The 17926-nt window shown below is 44.2% G+C and overlaps 1 protein-coding gene across 2 annotated transcripts in view; it reads left to right on the forward strand.

Annotated features, from left to right (window-relative positions):
• Nucleotides 1-17926, forward strand: part of LOC5576886 (netrin-B) — a 291349-nt gene that overhangs the window by 231968 nt on the left and 41455 nt on the right. The window lies entirely within an intron of this gene.

A 17926-nucleotide genomic window follows, 5' to 3' on the forward strand; every position in this document is an offset into this window, starting at 1 on the left:
GTAGGGCTACTGTATGACATTCTTGGAACATTTCCATCTATATTCGCATCCTTGTAGATTCCGCCACCTTTGCCGTGGGCTGGCTCGTGGTTCATCATTTACCGCTACACACCGTTCTCCTACAGGCCGCCAAACATGATTCTAAGTACTCGAAGTTCGGCAACCCCTAGAGCTTGCAGTTTGAGGTTCTCCTCTAGCATGGTTCACGTTTCGTACCCTCAGAAAACTACCAGACTTGCATGATTCTCTACATTGCACATTTGGTGGTCTGCAAACCGAAAATCGACCCAGGCAATTGGCTTACCAACATCGATTCGTAAAAGGCTAGTTCACCGCCGAGGACTAGTTGAGACCGTAAAGCAGCTCCGCCAAATTGTCGTTGGAGAGCTTGTAAAATGGAAGTTTTCCTCTACCGGCATCACAGGACCATTGGCGTATGAACATGGGTGGGCAGGTAGGCCTGACCCTTTCCAGAGTCAACCAGTCCTCCCTGAATTGTGGATGACAATAAACACAAGAAATAAAAAAAAAAAATTTACACGATTTCAACGTGAAGAAAATTCTGCTGAATCAATTTATATTACTCTTATCATTGACAAAAACTCTTCAGTACCGTAAAACGGGGTATCTTTGATAGCGCGGGAGCCACCACATACTCGTACCTACAGGATTTATGGTCTATATATACTGGCTTCCAATATCAGTCATCGATCGATAGAACCGTTCGGAAGCACATTGAAGCCTCCTGTAATTTGCCTGTGTTGGTAGCAAAGCTCAAAGTTTTGAGCCAACCCTCCAGAAGAGAAGCTAGGCAAAATACAGGACGCTTCGATGCTTACCGACTTACTCAATATTAACCACCTAATATAATTTAAATTTGTAATTCTATCATTTAGCTTTAGCTTTGAGTCGCATGACCGATATAGCCATAACAAAATAAACAAATCTATGTAAATTACGAAATTTGTGAAAATCCGTGATTGCGACCGACAATACTTCTGTGAACTAAAAAATTTTACAAAGTGCGTCGTCGTTTATCCCATGCGTTCCACAGATTCGGTGAAAATTGTGAACTTCCTTGGACAGCAGGTCTTCTGCGATACTCTTGACCTCATATCATCCTCTCGAACAATTCCTGTCAGCAGCATTTAAGGCTTTGATCATCCATATGAAGACTGCCCGATGGTGAACAATGCGGAAAGGGTGAACAGAGACCTGATCTCTTGCAGACGAAGATCGCCGTGGATGGGACGAAAACCAGCAATCCATCGGACTGCATACTGACCTCTACACTCAGCAGGAGTTGAACACGCCCAATTGTCCGAAGGTAGCGCAGGAAGTACGTCTTTCGACGACTCTTCAAATCCAAGAATTTATCATCCAACGTATTTAGAACAACAACGAGAAGACAAAGCAGCGGTACAATCCGAGAACAAGGGACATCGTATTCAAGGTCGGAGATCTCGTATGGCGAAGAACGTTCACGCAGTCATGCACAGTAGCACACATAAACCGTTGACTCGACGCCGGTCTAGCGTACACGTAGTCGTGAGTTCGAGTCTCACTAGAACGAATTTGAAGCTTACGGTCACTAGCAGGCGCACCGGAATCGCATCTGGACTGTACTGAGAGAGGAGGAGGAGTACGTATCAAAATCTACGGGAGATTGGAACCCTGAAAGCGACCAAGTAAGTAGGGAAGCTCCAAACACCAGAAACAGCGACAACGTAGCAGAATCACAAAGCCTACGTAAGGCCCGGGGGATTGGGATCCTGGAAACTAGCTTGCAAGTAGAGAGGCTCTAAATACCAAGAAAGAAAAGAGACAATTAAGACAGAACATCAGAGAAGTTCAGCGTCTATGACAGGCTCGGAAGATTGGAACCCTGAAAGTCATTGGATGGCCTTAAATACCAATAGCAATGTCGGTGCAAGGGAGGTTGAAAGGCACAGCTGGCGAGGGAGATTGGGACTCCAAAAACTAGTTGGCTGGCTTCAAATGCCGTACAAGCTATGCAAACAGCAAGCAGAGAGATGAAGACGTAGAGCTTACGATTCACCAAAACACGTTCTACCGCATGGGCTAGAGGGCTTAGAGCACGAACCGAATCCTCGTCGTTCCTTGCAAACCAGTGAACCAGCATACCAGTATCATCGGTTGAACACAGTCTGAACCTCCAACACAATAAGCCATCAAGCAATCATCAGTTTGGAGTCCATTCCAGTCGACCTCAACTCGTCGGACATGTGCGCACACGTTTCCGATCAACCGATTGGGCACGTCGCTAGATGCGTTGAACTTCTGAACAAACTTTATTATTTCTTGAAACCGTCACAGCTGCTTCATCTCCTCGCTCTCCGCTTCCTCCTACTGATCGCAGTTTTGATTGTAGAAATATGTCTGCTGTTTTTTGTTACCGTCTAAAACGTTCCACATTCCTTCGATCTCTTGCTGTATGGTCGTCGTTCTGCATTCTAGTTCTTTTTTTCAGAATCTTCTTGATCTCCTCGTTGAGCCTATGGGTTTATCACTGTCTTACACACCAGGAGTTGCTTTAAGCTGTTGTACTCCAGATGCCTTCAAGCTTAATTTACCTCGTCCTCTTCTGAAAAAGCAGCCTCGAGTTGCTGCACGTATGCAGTGGTTACTACTGGTTGCCTTAGCCGTTTCAGCCAATTCACTATCACCAGATAGTATCAGAATCGATGTTACCGACAAGATAGGTCGATAAAGTCAGTGAAGTGCCATCAGCCGTAGGCCGTTCTCGTTCATCTATCTCGTTTCATTTATTGCTTTTAAACGTTTAGTATTATCTATTGCTAAATAAATAGTTTATTTTTCTTGGAATACATTTCTGTCGATATGGCATCGCATCCAATCCTGTTTGCGAATCCCTGCTTTCCACAAATGTTTCCACCCCAAGGCCAGGTGGAAGTCAACTTAAACCCTAGCAGCGGTGCTAATCGAAATATAATTATTAATGAGTGTAATTACGATTTTCTGCAAATTGGTGCGGTCAGTTCCATTCGACTCGGGGATCAGGGCATCGAATGGTTGATAAATTTCATTGCATTTTGACGACCATCACGTCGTCGATTGGTACACCAGGACTATCGTCGGCGTGGGCAAAGGCGCAAGTGTTGCATAACGGTGTGATCCACTTTCACTTGGGCATCTTCTTATTAGCTGGGTTGTCAGAGCGCCATAGACTGCTGTATAATTCAGTGCGCTTTCTAGGACAGATCGAGCTGATCTCGATCGCATTCGATGCACGCAAATCGTGACCAGCTTATTATTAGGCTTATCTATTGCTGGTCGATGGCTGTGCAGCCAGAGACAAAATAAAAGCAACTCCCCTATTGAACAGAACCTTGTCGAAATGCACCGGCTCAGGCTGAAAGTATTGAAGTACAGTAGTACCTCGATATAACGTTGCTCGATTTTTAGTTTTCATGAATTATGAATGTATTGAAAAAAAAGGTACTTTGAATTGGCAATTTATCTTCACTGCTGAATAAAACATTCGACGAATCTCAAATTTGATTCATATCAAGATTGTTTCCGGTATGGGAGATTTATAAAATCGATACATCATTAAAATACAATGCCGAAATATGAATAGATTTTCCATTATTTGTGTAAGGAAATGTGAGCATATTTAGTAGTAATGAGTATCAAGAAACCCAATCATTTTGAACATTGAAGTTAAGCGGTTTATGAACGCCTAGAAGACCTTCCGAAGGAACTCTTAGAAGAATTTTCGTATTAACTTCTAGAGAAACTTCCGAAGAAACTCCTAGAGAGACTTCCGAAGGAACTTCCAAACGAACTCCTATAGTAACTTCCAAAGGAACTCATAGAGGATTTCAAGTATACTTCTGAAGGAGCTCTTTGTGGAACTTCTAGACCGATAGGATCTTGCGGAAGAACTCTTATAGGAACTTCCGAAGGATATACTGGAGGAATATACGCAGAGATTCGTAGGAGAACTTCAGGAGGAACTATAAGACGGATTTTCAGAGGCACTTCTATACCAATTTCCTGAGGAAATTCTGGAGACGCTCCTAGAGGAATTTCCGGAGAAAATCCCAAAGAATTTGTCAAAGGAATTCCAAGAGGAATTTCAAGAGAACTTCCTAGAGGAACTCCTAGAAAAACTCCTAGTGAAATTCCTAAAGAAACTTCTGAAGGAGCTCCTATAGGAACATCCAAAGGAACTCCTAGAAGAAATTCCGGAAGAAATCCTAGAAAATCTTCCGTATGAGCTCCTAGAGAAACTTACGAAGGTGAATCCGGATAAACTGTTAGAGGAACTTCCGGAGACACTCTTAGAGGAACTCACGCAGAAACTCCTGAAGGGATTTCCAAAGGAATTCCTATAGAAACTTGTGAAACATATTCTAGTCGAACTTCCAGAAATTCTAGAAGAACTTTCGAAGGAGAAGCCTCTATAACTTAATAAACCCTAGAGGAACTAACGGAGAAATTTCTAGAGGACCTTTCGGACAAATTCCTAGAGGACTTTGTAAGAATTTTTAGAGGAACTTCCGGAGAAACGGTGAAAGTAACTTACTGAGATACTTCTAGAGAAACTTTCGAAGGAGCTTCTAGAAGAACTTCTGAAGAAACGTTTTCTTGAGAACCTTCCAGAGGATCTTTAACTTCCAGAGTAACTGAAGAAACTCCTATAGGAACTTCTAGAGGAACTCCTAAGGTACTTTCAAAGGAACTCTTAATGAAACTTCTAAAGAATCTGGTTGAGGAAAATCTGAGGTAACACCTAGAAGAAATTTTAGAGCAACTCCTTTAGAAACCTCCGGAGGAACTCTTAGAGGATCTTCCTGTAAAATTGTTGGTATAACCTTCTGAGGAACTCCTAGAGGAACTTCCGAAGAAACTCCTAGACGAGCTTTAAGAGGAACTTTCGAAGACACTTCAAGGAAGATCTTCCGAAGGAACTCTTAAGGAAACTTCCGGAGAAATTTCTAAAGGATCTTCCGGAGGAACTCTTAGAAAAACTTCCAAAGGAACTCCTAGTGGATCTTCCGAAGGAACTCTTGGAAAAAACTTCTAGAGAGCCTCTCACAAGTACTTCTAGAGCAATTTCTTGAGTTACTTCTGGACACGCTCCTAGAGGTATTTGCTTAGTAAATCTTAAAGGAATATCCAAAGGAATTTCTAGAGGAACTCCTAGAGGACCCCTAGAGGAACTTCTAGAGGAACTAGAGGAACTACCATAGGAACTCCTAAAGGAACTTTCGAAGCAGCTCCCAGAGGAACTTCCGAAGGATCTCCTAGAAGAAATTGTAGAGGAACTCCTAGAAAAACTTCTGGAGGAGCTCCTGGAGGAAGTTTTGAAGGAACTCCTAGAGGAACTCACGTTGAGACTCCTGAACTTCCGGATGCACTCCTAGAGGAACTTTCGGAGAAACTTTTAGATGAACTTCCAGATGAGCTCCAAGGCAAAGTTCTAGAATAACTTTTGAAGAAACTTATAGAGGAGATTGCAGAGGAAGTTCTAAAGAAACAACCGGAGCAAATCTAAGCTGAATTTCTGGAAAAACTCCTGCGAAAATCTTCTAGGAGTTTTTTCCTCCTAGAGGACTTCCGGAGGATCTGCTAGTGGACTTCCGAAGGAAATCCTAGAGAAACTTCCGAAGGAATGGTGAAAGGAACTAACTGGAATACTTCTTGAGGAACATTCGAAGGAACTTCCAGAAATACTTCCAAAGGAACTCCTAGAGGAACCTTCTAAGGAGCTTCTTGAAGAATTTCTAGAAGAACTCCTGAAAAGTATCAGTATTAGCTCCTTGAGGAACTTCCGGAGGATTTCTACTTGAACTACTAGAGTAATTGGAAAAACTCCTATAGGAACTTCTAAAGGAACCCTTAGAGGATCTTCCGGAAAAACTTCAAGAGGAGCTTCCAAAGCAACTCCTAAAGGAGGTTCAAAGGAACTCCTAATGAATCTTCTGAAGCTGCTTTAAGAACACTCTAGGGAACATCTAGAATTTTTTTGTGAGGAACTTCTTGAAGAAACTTTCGAAGGAACTCCTAAAGCAACTTCCGGGGAAACTTCTAGAAGAACTTTTAGAGAAACTTTCGAAGAAACATCCGGAAAATCTTCTGGAGTATCTTCCGGGGGAACCCTTATGAAAACTTATGGAGAAACTCTTAAAGGATCTTTTGGAAGAACTCTAAGAGGATCTTTCGAAGGAAGTTTTCGAGGAATTTAAGAACTTTAGGAGGAACTCCTAGAGGGACTTCTAGAAGAAATTCTTAAAGGAACTTCCGATGGAGCTTATTTAGGAACTACTGGAGGAATTTACGCAGAGAGCTTCAGGAGGAACTTTTAGAGGCACTTCTAGAAGAAATTCTTAAAGGAACATCCGATGGAGCTGCCATAGGAAATTACGGAGAAACTCCTAGATAAGCTTCCGGAGGAGCTCATAGAGAAACTTTCGAAGGAGAATCCGAATAAACTGTTAGGGAACCTTCCGGAGGCACTCCTAGAGGAACTCACGCAGAAACTCCTGAAGGAACTTCCAAAGAAATTCCTATAGAAGCTTTTGAAGAAAGTTCTAGACGAACTTCTAGAGGTACTTCAAGACGAAATTCTAGAAGAACTTTCGAAGAAATCTCCATAACTTAATAACTCCTAGAGAAACTAACGTAGAACTTCCAGGGATGCTCCAAGACGAAGTTTTAGAAGATCTTTCGGAGATGCTCCAAAACGAAGTTTTAGAAGATCTTTCAGAGAAACTTATAGATGAGCTTTCGGATAAACTTCAATAGAAACAACCGGAGGAAATTTTATAGGAACTTCCAGAGAAACTGCTAGAGGACTTCCAGAGGAACTTCTAGAGGACTTCCGGAGGATCTTCTAGAGGACTGGCGAAGGGACTTCTAGAGGAACTACCGGAGAAATGATGAAAGGAACTTACTGAACTCCTGAAGGAATTTCTCCTGGAGGAACTTCTAGAGGGAGTTTCATAGGTACTTGTAGAGCAACTTCCCGTGGAACTTCCGGAGAAGTTCCTAGAGGATTCTTTGAAGGATTTACTAGAGGAACTCGTGAAAGAACTCCTAGATGAACTCCGAGAGGAAATCCTAAAGAATCTTCCGAAAAAGCTTCCAGAGGAACTCTGAAACAATCTCCTACAAGAAATTCCGGAGGAACGCCTAGAGAATCTTCTGGAGGAGCTCCTAGAGGAACTTTCGAAGGAGCTTCCGGATAAACTGTTAAAGGATTTTCCGGAGGCACTTCAAGACAAACTTCCAGAGAAACTCCAAGACGAAATTTTAGCGGAACTTTAGGAGAAACTTATGGAAGAGCTTCCGGAGAAACTCCTAAAGGAACTATCTGAGAAGGACTTTTCGAGGATCTCCTAGAGGAACATCCAGAAGAACTTCTAAAGAAACATCACCTTTAGGAACTTCCATAGGAGCTCCGAGAAAAAATCCGTAGGAACTTCTACTTCAACTACTAAAATAATAAAAATAATAATTTCTAGAGGATCTTCTAGAGAGAACTTGCGGAAGACCTCCTAAATGAACATCTGGAGGAACCCCTACAGGAACTTCCGGGGGAATCTCTCATGCAAAATCTAAAATTCTCATTTTTCATGCTTGAGACGCTTGAGTTGCAACCTTGGATTTTGACAGATTTCCAATGTGTTTTATTATTGAATCATTTTTGACGGCATAAGCGTGAGCAAGGGATTTTGCATCAAAATCTCATACGTGAGTTTTTAGAATCAGATCCCAAATAAGCTTGCTCTCGCGGGATAACTTAATAGTTGAGATTTGAGTGTGAGTCTACCAACACTGAACCCTTCAGAAAATTCTAAAGGTACTTTTAGATGAACTTATGGAGTAAATCCTACAGAAACTATTAGAGAAGAACTTCTTAAAATATATTTTGATGAAATTTTAGAGGAATTTCAGAAGAAATCCAGGGGAGTTCAAAGAGAAATTCCAAAGAAATTTCCCACAGGATTTCTAAAGTATTTGCAGGAGGAATATGCGGAGGAAGTCCTGCAGATAGGTACTATAGAATTCAAGTTTTGTCGTCGTAATTTAAAAGGGTCCAGCATCAGTAGTGTTATTCTGGAAAATCAGATAGTATACAATGTTATAAGGTTGAAAAGAGAGAAATATCACGTTACATGTACCGTCAGCCTAGGGCTGAAAATCTCCTTAATAAAGCTATAATAATAATATATGTACCGTGATACAACTCCGAAGTCTGTACAAAGAATTATTTTATATAAAGGTTACGTTATATCGAGCCATTACTGTACTTTATACCTATCTGTTTCTCGTATTCATTGATTTCTACGTCTATCCCACGATCACAGTTGTCCACTCCAAAGCAGCGGTATGGTTGGTCAACCTGGTCAGGGTAGTAGGTGCACCAGACCAGACATGCTGAATTATTTGTCTTCCGGTTGTTATTTGTCATTTGGTCGATTAGAGAAAGATATTTATGGGCTTGTTCCAGCAGTTGAGCCATTTTGTTGACATGTGGGCCATATCTAGTACAAACTATGACGAACGTGGTGTCACGTGTCGAGGCTGCGTTTGTAGTGGTTCACGGTTTGCTTATTTATTTTGAAATAGTCGTTTAGAAAAGAAGAAAAAGGAATTATGTAGATTATGAAATCCAACCTGCATGAATTCGAGCAGCCCCACTGGCCTTCATCTTGCTTGCTGTCATCCTTTGCTCAAAATTGCCAAGTTTCCAAACTGTAACAACTGTTTAGCAAACGATCTCCTGCGGCTCGTAGATCACCTCGCCATCTGTCAGTTGGTTGGCAATTGACGTCTTCTAATTAATTACCACCGGCCGCCGTTCTCCTGCTGTTTTACGGCCTTACGTCAAATAGATTTAGTTTCACTCAATACCACCGTCCGCCACCGTCACCCCCTCATCCCCGTGTCGTCAGCCTCTATGCTAAATATGACTTTATGCGAACGCGTATGCCTGCCGCCTGAATGCCATAAGTATCTTGTTCCTAATTAGTGCTGATAGTGACTAACTGCTCGAACAAAATGCCGTTCCGATCCATCCATGTTGGCTGCAGACGTCTCGAGAGCTGCAGCATTCATGCGCCGAAGTCACTTTGAGTGATGAATGGGCTAATGAGATTTGAAAGTTTAATTGATTTCTTCATTGCTTTGAGGTGAAGCCGGTGGAATGGAATTGAGTCATTTAGAGCGTTTGGTTCTTTGAGAATATTTTAGTTTTGCGACTTATACAGTTTTTGTTTCAAGTAACTTTAAATTTCGACCAATAAAAAATATATTGGGTTCCCTGAACTCAAAGGCGTAAAGTAAAGTGGCCCAATGACTTGATCCAGGAACTCCCCGAACATTCAAGAGACGAAGCGCGAAAGACCTTCGAAATTTGTCTACCCCAAACCAGCTACCTCGCCAGACACCAGCCCGCACCCACCACCCATGACCTGACTTCGGCGAAGAGTCTGAGGTATTGGAGACGCCTTCTAACCAGCGTGTTTGAAAACCCCACTCTCGAACAACGTTCAGATTACAACGATGACCCTCGTACGAACACGGACAACGACACTTTTCGGTTCGGAAGTAGGGAAAGTGTAGTACCTCTTCCGAAGCAAGTACGGCGGAAGTAGTCATCCGGGACGTCTTACTCCAACCCGTTGATGACGAGTTCACCTCCGCAGCCGACGGATTCACGACCCCGCAAACTCAATCAGCACCAACATCAAGCATCAGCATCGCATCTACCAACCAATCCACCGACGATACTACACAAAGTCTTCCCCCAGCACCGACTATTGCAATTGTTTCTGGAAGTAGTAGTAAATTTCAATCAACAGCAACCAACATCGTCTCGCTATCAACAACCCCACCGAAGAAATGTCTTCCCAATGCTGGCTGTTGTCGGTTTTCTTGGAAGAAATAGTGTAGTAGTTTCGGCAATAGCTGGTACTGTGGGACAAGACGTCCCACAGGTTTTCAACAACAAACTCACTGGCGACACTGCAAAAGTCCTTCTCCAGTGCCGGCTGTTGAGAGTAGATCTGGGAGAAACCGTGAAGCAGTTCCGGCAATGGCTAACACTGTGGGGCAAGACGACCCACAGGTCAGTCCTTCTAATTACACATCGCAAACGGTTGCTGCTGCGCCTGATATTCTTCCAAGTTACGCCGCTTCACCCCCATCTCCTGGAGAAGGTCTTTCAAGAGTTCATCCTAGAAACATTACACAAAGCTGTTCCCAAGTGCCGGCTGTTGTCGGTATTGGCAGAACTAGTGTAATGGTTTCGACAGCTGCTGGTACTGTAGTACAAAGCGTTCCACAGGCAAGTGATAGTTTGATTATTTCGTCAACGGAGGCTACCGATTTCCATCTCTCTCACACAACAAACCCACCGATTCGAAGGACATCACATTATCATCCACACAATCAGCTACTGATGGTCACTCCTGGGGCTGCTTCGCCCTCCAGTGGAATATCCGTGACCTACGGGCCAACATCAAAGAGCTAAAGCTGCTCATCTCCAACCTCGAATCATGCGCCGTAGCCTTGCAGGAAACCAAGGTGAACCAGATTGTTGTATCGCCAAATTTCGTTGGCAGAAACTACACGTGGCTGCTACAGTTAAGGAACGCCAACAACTGGCAACACGGTGTAGGTCCGGGAATACATACCTTTCGAACGCATGCAAATCGATACTTCTCGACATCTCGTCGCTGTTCGTTTTCACGCGCCGTTCCAGGCAACCGTTGCGTCGATATACATTTCGCCGAGTTCAGCTCAGTGCCAGACCGCACTGGCTGAACTGTTCGACCAGCTGGAAGATTCGATTTTGTTCCTGGGAGACTTAAACGCTCACCACATCGCATGGGGATCGCACCAATCAAGCGCGCTTGGGCGACAAAGCAAATGGTGATCTTGAGCTACTCTCATTAACCCGGCGTTGGGCAATACTTCGGCGATCGCTGCTACCATCTTTATTTATTTTATTTATTTATTGATTTCGTCAATCAATAGCAGACTTAAGCAAACATTCTATGTTGTATTATATCTTAAGGAATTAAAATATTGTCTTAGCTTTGTCCGCGACATGGTCAGATCAATTTCTGTGCAATGCTAATTATAAAGAGACAACATTCGATTCATTGGGCCGAATTTTGTATAGTTAGTTCGATGATTATTTGATGCAAACAAATTCCGATTTCTTAACTGTCTAGCGGGCGTGTAGAAATTCAAACATGATAAAAGATTGGTGGAAGATAGAAGATGGAAGATAGAAGATCTGTTCGGAAGAGTTTGGCTTGGAAGTTCACCTGGAGAACCTTATCAGACACGCACAACAGCGATCACTTCCCGATTGCGGTGATCCTGGGTGGTCGAATCAGCAAACAATATGACGAAAATGGCTGTACGATTGAGATGATTGGGAGTTATATGAACGGATTACAGCAGAAGCTATCCACCCAGAGGTCGAGTGGGATGTAGGAAGCTTCACCGAAAAAAATAATTGCAGCTGCGACTAAGTCCATCTCACGAACTAGTGGCCGAATTGGACCGAAAGCGGTACCGGTCTTCGGTCGCTCCGATATCTACAGCAGGTCAACCCAGATCAACCCGACGCTTTGGCGGAATTCCAAGCAATAGAAGCGAGAGAGAAATGGTGGGAAAGCTTTGTAGGGAAAATTTCCCCGCACAGCATGACGACCGAACTCTAGCGCATGGTTAACACTCTCGACAAAGGGCGAGGTGCCACGACAGGTACCGATATGATAGGGTATCCGCTACTTCAAAGACTCGCTATATCCGTGAATATGACACCGATACATATTTCGCCGAACTAGAAAGATCACTACCAACTGTCGATGAGCACTGCTTGGTAGCGCCCCTGAACCCATCGAAAGCGTACGAACACTCAAGTCGTGGCGCATATGAGGTCGCATGATGAAAATGTTGTAGAGCTTCCTCTTGAAGCGCACGTTCCAAGTCTCAGTAGGTGGACAGATGTCTCATGAACACGAGCTAGAAAACGAATAGACACAAGTTTCTGTACTCTCAGTGCCTTTGTTCCTCTTTGCAATGTAACCAATCCTGCGAGTATTGCCGAAAGCAGTCGATGTTCTTTTATACGCCGACGACATCCTACTTATTGTGCGTGGAAAGAAAACATTAAAGCTACACCGAAAATTACAGGCCTCCGTGAAATCTGTAGATAACTGGGCGACGAGTGTTGGGTTCGCCATATCTGCAGTAAAATCGCACATCTTTTACTAGAGTCCAAATGCGCATAGAGAGCCGGCACGCGATATCACCATCGACCGAATCCCTGTACCGAAGACCAACCGTCTAAGGGTTCTTGAGATTACCCTAGATTGAACGTTGACGTTCAAACCTCACTACCAAGCAGTGAAAAAAGCATGTGAATCCCAGTTACAGATCCTCCAAATGATTGGATATAAACTTCCTCGGGGCAGCCGATCAACCCTCCTACAAGTTGGATCGGCCCTCGTCACCGCAAAATTGATCTATGGCATAGGACTGTTGAGTCGGGGAGGACCAGCAAATTTGCAGATCTTCGCCCCGGCGTACAACAAGTTGGTCCGGTTTGCTTCCGGAGCGTTTGTGACCAGTTCGATAAACGTGGTTATGGCTGAATCTGGTACACTCCCTTTCGAACGACTGGCAGCACAATTTAATGACCATTCGAATAGCGTCAAATAGTTGAAACAACATCAATCTACCGCTGATCCAGCGAACATCAAATTGTATACTTGAACTCACGCGGGCAGCTCTCTTTGCTATTGATCAACTTCTTAGACAAAGCGATCGTGTGTGGCACGCACAAAAACCCTCAATCGTATGGGATGTGAAGAGAATTGCTAGAGCCGGTGATCCACCGGAAAAAGATTGGCCCTTTCAACAACTACAACTGTCGACCCGTTTTCATCAATCGACCGTTGTATACACCGACGGCTTTAAATTCGAAAACACAGTAGTTGCTGCTTTTCACATCACAGGTGTGGCTGGTGCCTACAGCCTACCTGAACAATGCAGCGTCTTCTCTGTGGAGGCGTACGCTATCGAAATGGCACTTTCAATCCCTAATATAGACAGAAAAAAAGTGATTCTCACGGATTCTGCAAGCTGTCTACAGGCCCTGCAGACAGGTAAATCTAGACACCCGTGGATTCAAGAAATAGAAAGAGTAGCGAGGACCAAACCGGTCCGATTCTGCTGGATCCCTGGACGCATGTCCAAAATAGGGTTATCAGTTCAGTTCAGTTAGCATCAGTAGAAATAGCGAAGTCGATGGCCTAGTCAACGATGCTAGAAGACAGTCGGCCATCGACATTCCCCTTCCAAGTGAGGTAGCACTACGAGCCGTTAAACAAACAATACGACGCCAATGGAACAACCAATGGAACGATATATCAGAAGTGAAGCTCAGGGAAATAAAGCAAGACACACTGCGGTGGACAGACCATGGTAGCGCAGCCGATCAGCGTGTGCTTACACCGCTAAGAATTGGCCTTACAAGGCTAACTCATAGTTTTTTGTTGAAAAAAGAACCGCCAGCAACCTGCATATGCTGCGGAACAACTCTAGACGTGTCACACTTAATTTTGCAGTACATCCGATACGTCAGAGAGAGGCAGGAGAACAACATCAGCACGACAAGCTTGAGGGATGCCCTAGCAAACGAGGAAAATACCATAAAAAAGTTGTTTAAAATCTTGCACGAGGCAGGATTGTATAAACATTATAACATGAAATGATAAACGGAATGTAATAACGAATTCAATCTGACACGAATGTATCCTTCTGGTGTAAGCTGTTATAAATCCACAAAACTACAAATGTTTTCAATTGGCATATTTTCCTGGTTTGATTTGATTGGTTCGAACAAATCTGAATGCTATTCTACTGGTCTTGCTCTTATAGACATAGAAAAAGCATTCGGCAGTATTTAGCATAAAGGCTTTAATTTTCCAATATACATTGTTAGAACAATCCAAAACTATCTATCAAATGGTCGGTGTTCAGACAGTCTGAACCAAGTGATTTTTTAATGATATCAGGAAATCGTATCCCAAGCGTTCGGAAGCACAAAATATTGGCATTATTTGCTGCAATACCGCAACTTATCTGTTTGATAGAACATCTGTATCAATATATCATCGGAAAAATTAGACATTAGACAGAGTCCTTGACTTATCTTTGCAAGGCCAAAATATCATCTAGTCCAGTCTGTCTGAACACCGACCAAATCGTATACTGCAGGTAAATTATCAGAACTCAGACTTTCTTTCAGAGCAGGCGTTCTTAAAAGCAGCATTTTGGGACCAATATTATACAATATTTTCACATCTGACTTACCTGACTCACCTCGGAATGTCAAAAATCTTTGTTTGTGATTGACACAGGCCTCTCCGCAAAAGGACGAAGCTTGCATGTCATCTGTAGTATATTGCAAAAGAGTTTGGATATTTTTTCTTCATACTTGCAAAAATGAAACATTTATCCAAATGCTTCCGAAACTCATCTAATAATATTCCCACATAAAACAAAAGCTATTTATTTAAAACCTTCAAGTTGAAATGTTGGGTTTCCAATAAATTGGTCAGATAAAGTTAAATATTAAGGGAAAACTATTTTATTTATTTATTTGGATTTACATCAATTAGCTTGATAAAACCTTGCCAACAATATTTCGCTAACTCACTCGGCCATCTCTCTCCATCCTCGACTGCGACCTACTCTCTTCAGGTCCTGGTGCACCTGGTCAATCCACCAAGCTTGCTGCGCCCCACGCCTTCTTTATTCCGACCGGATTAATAGCAAACACTATTTTACAGGGCTGTTGTCCGGCATTCTTGCACCATGCTCTGCCACGTGTATCCTTCCAGCTATTGTTAAGTACCTTCAGGATACTGGGTTCGCCGTAGAGTTGAGCGAGCTCGTTGTTCATCCTTCACCGCCATACGCTGTTCTCCTGCACGCCGCCGAAGATCGTCCTTAGCACTCGGCGTTCGAAAACCCCAAGAGCTTGCAAGTCCTCCTCGAGCATAGTCCACGTCTCATGCCCGTAGAGGATTACCGGGCTTATGAGCGTTTTGTACATGGTACCAGGTCCGTCACACTCGGGCTCAGATTGGGTACCACTTCTAGTACTGCATTTGGTCCCTCGGTAGTGCAAAATGTACCCAAGCTTGACAGATCGTAGTACACTTTTCACGGCATTCTAGATTGCCTCATGAGCCATAAAATTTTGGGTAACTGCAAGGGACATGGAGGTCTTTAATTTGTCTTTGATGGTACATTTAGTGCGGGGGTGAATCTTTCTTGACCGCAGTTTTTTCGAAGCCCATAGAATGCACGCCTTCCACTGATGATGCGCCTTCGTATTTCCCGACTAACATTGTTGTCAGCCGTCAGCAAGGATCCGAGGTAGACGAACTCGTCCACCACCTCGAAGGTATCCCCGTTTATCGTGACACTGCTTCCTAGGCGGGCCCTGTCGCGCTCAGTTCTGCTAACCAGCATGTACTTTATTTTCGACGCATTCACCATTAGCCCGACTCTTGTTGCTTCGCGTTTAAGGCGGGTGAACAAATCTTCCACCGTTTCAAATTTTCTCCCAATAATATCCATGTCGTCCGCGAAGCAAACAAATTGTCCGGATCTCGTGCCTCGACTGTTAAGTCCGGCTATCCGCATGGCACCTTCAAGTGCAATATTGAACAACAGGCACGAAAGTCCGTCGCCCCTTCGTAGTCCCCGCCGAGACTCGAATGAACTGGTGTCAATACTGTCGTATGCCGCCTTAAAATCGATGAACAAAAGGGTGCGTAGGGACCTGGTACTCACGACATTCCTGGAGGATTTGACGCACGGAAAAGATCTGGTCCGTTGTCGAGCGGCCGTCGATGAAACCTGCTTGATAACTTCCCACGAACTCGTTTGCTATAGGTGATAAACGACGGAAGAGAATCTAGGGTAAAACTTTGTAGGCGGCGTTTAGGATAGTGAGTGCACGATAATTTTCACACTCCAGTTTGTCGCCCTTTTTGTAGATAGGGCATATAACGCCTTGCTTCCACTCCTCCGGTAGCTGTTCCGTTTCCCAGATTCTGACTATCAGCCGATGCAGACAAGCGACCAACCTATCCGAACCCATCTTGATCAGTTCGGCTCTGATACCATCTTTGCCAGTGGCCTTGTTACTCTTGAGCTGTTGAATGGCATCCTTAACTTCCCCCATCGTGGAAGCAGGTTGGTTTCCACTGTCCGCTGTGTTGACGTAGCCATCGCCTTCACTGTCCTGATCTTCTGTGCCCGTGATCTCTGCGCCATACAGGTGTTCATTGTAGTGCTGCTTCTACCTTCCGATCACCTCGCGTCCGTCCATCAAAATGCTCCCATCCTTATGCCGGCACATTTCAGCTCGCGAGATGTGTTGAGCTTCTGATAGAACTTCCGCGTTTCTTGAGAATGGTACTGCAACTCCCCTTCTTGGCATTCCATCTCTTCCAGGCGGCGCTGTTTGTCTCAGAATAGGCGGGTTTGTTGTTTCCTCTTCAGTCTGTATCGTTCCACGTTTTGTTGTGTGCCATGCTACAGCATTGCAGCCAAAGCCTCTTCTCCTCTGAAACCTCATGGCACTTTTCGTCAAACCAACTGTTTCCTGAGCTCCGTTCCTCATATCCGACAATGCTTTCGGCAGCGTCGTTAATGGCTGCTTTGACTGTCCTCCAGCAGTCGTCAAGAGGGGCCATATCGAGCTCGCCCTCATCCGGCAACGCTGCTTCAAGATGCTGCGCGTACGCATTGGCAACAGATTGTACCGAGGCGGGCGTCGCTAGATTGTACCGAGGCGGGCGTCGGTACCGTACATCGTTGATGACGGATAGTTTTGGGTGCAGTTTCACCTTCACCAGGTAGTGGTCGGAGTCAATGTTAGCGCCACGATAGGTTCTGACGTCGGTTATGTTGGAGAAGTTCCGTCCATTGATCAAAACGTGGTCGATTCGCGATTCTATCTGCTGAGGTGATCTCCAGGTGTACCAATACGAGAGGCTGTGCTGGAAATAGGTGCTACGAATGGCCATATTCTTGGAGGCGGCAAAATCTGTCAGTCGTAGGCCTTTTCGTTCGTCAGCCGATGGGCACTGAACTTTCCAATCGTCGGTCTGAACTTCTCCTCCTGGCCAACATGAGCATTCAAATCACCTATGATGATCTTGACGTCGTGGCTTGGGCAGCGGTCGTACTCGCGTTCGAGCTGCACTTAAAATGCGTCTTTTTCATCATCAGTGCTTTCGGAGTGAGGGCTATGCACGTTTATGATGCTGAAGGCCTTTGAGCCTCAACTTGCACTTTCTTTCGTTGATCGGCCACAACACAATCACGCGCCTTTGCATATCACCCATAACTATGAAAGCTATTCCCTGCTCACGCCTGTTGCCGCAGCTCTGGTAGATGGTATGATTATTTCTAAACGTGTTTGAGGTTATGGCTTTCAGTCTTAAATAAAACTCAAAAACGGATTTTTGCTTACATGAGTTTTATTTAAGACTGAAAGCCATAACCTCAAACATCAACATAACAGTCGTACCTCCAAGATATTTCTAAACGTTCACACCATCGAACCTGTCCAGCACACCTTCTGCAGCGCTACGATGCAAACCGTGAATCTTCAGTACATCGGAGAGTTGCGTGTGCTTCCGATGAAGTTGAGAGATTTGCAGTTCCACGTACCGAGTTTCCAACCACTAGTCCATTTCCATCGCTGTGGTCTTTGCCGATTGTTTCGGTCCGCATTTTCTCGTTGATGTTCCTGTGCTGATGTGTTTTTACGGTTGGCTTGCAGGGCCTGACACCAACCCCCTAGATTCCCGGAGGACCATTCCCC

The sequence above is a fragment of the Aedes aegypti genome, chromosome 1 (assembly GCF_002204515.2).
Source record: "Aedes aegypti strain LVP_AGWG chromosome 1, AaegL5.0 Primary Assembly, whole genome shotgun sequence".
NCBI lineage: Eukaryota > Metazoa > Arthropoda > Insecta > Diptera > Culicidae > Aedes > Aedes aegypti.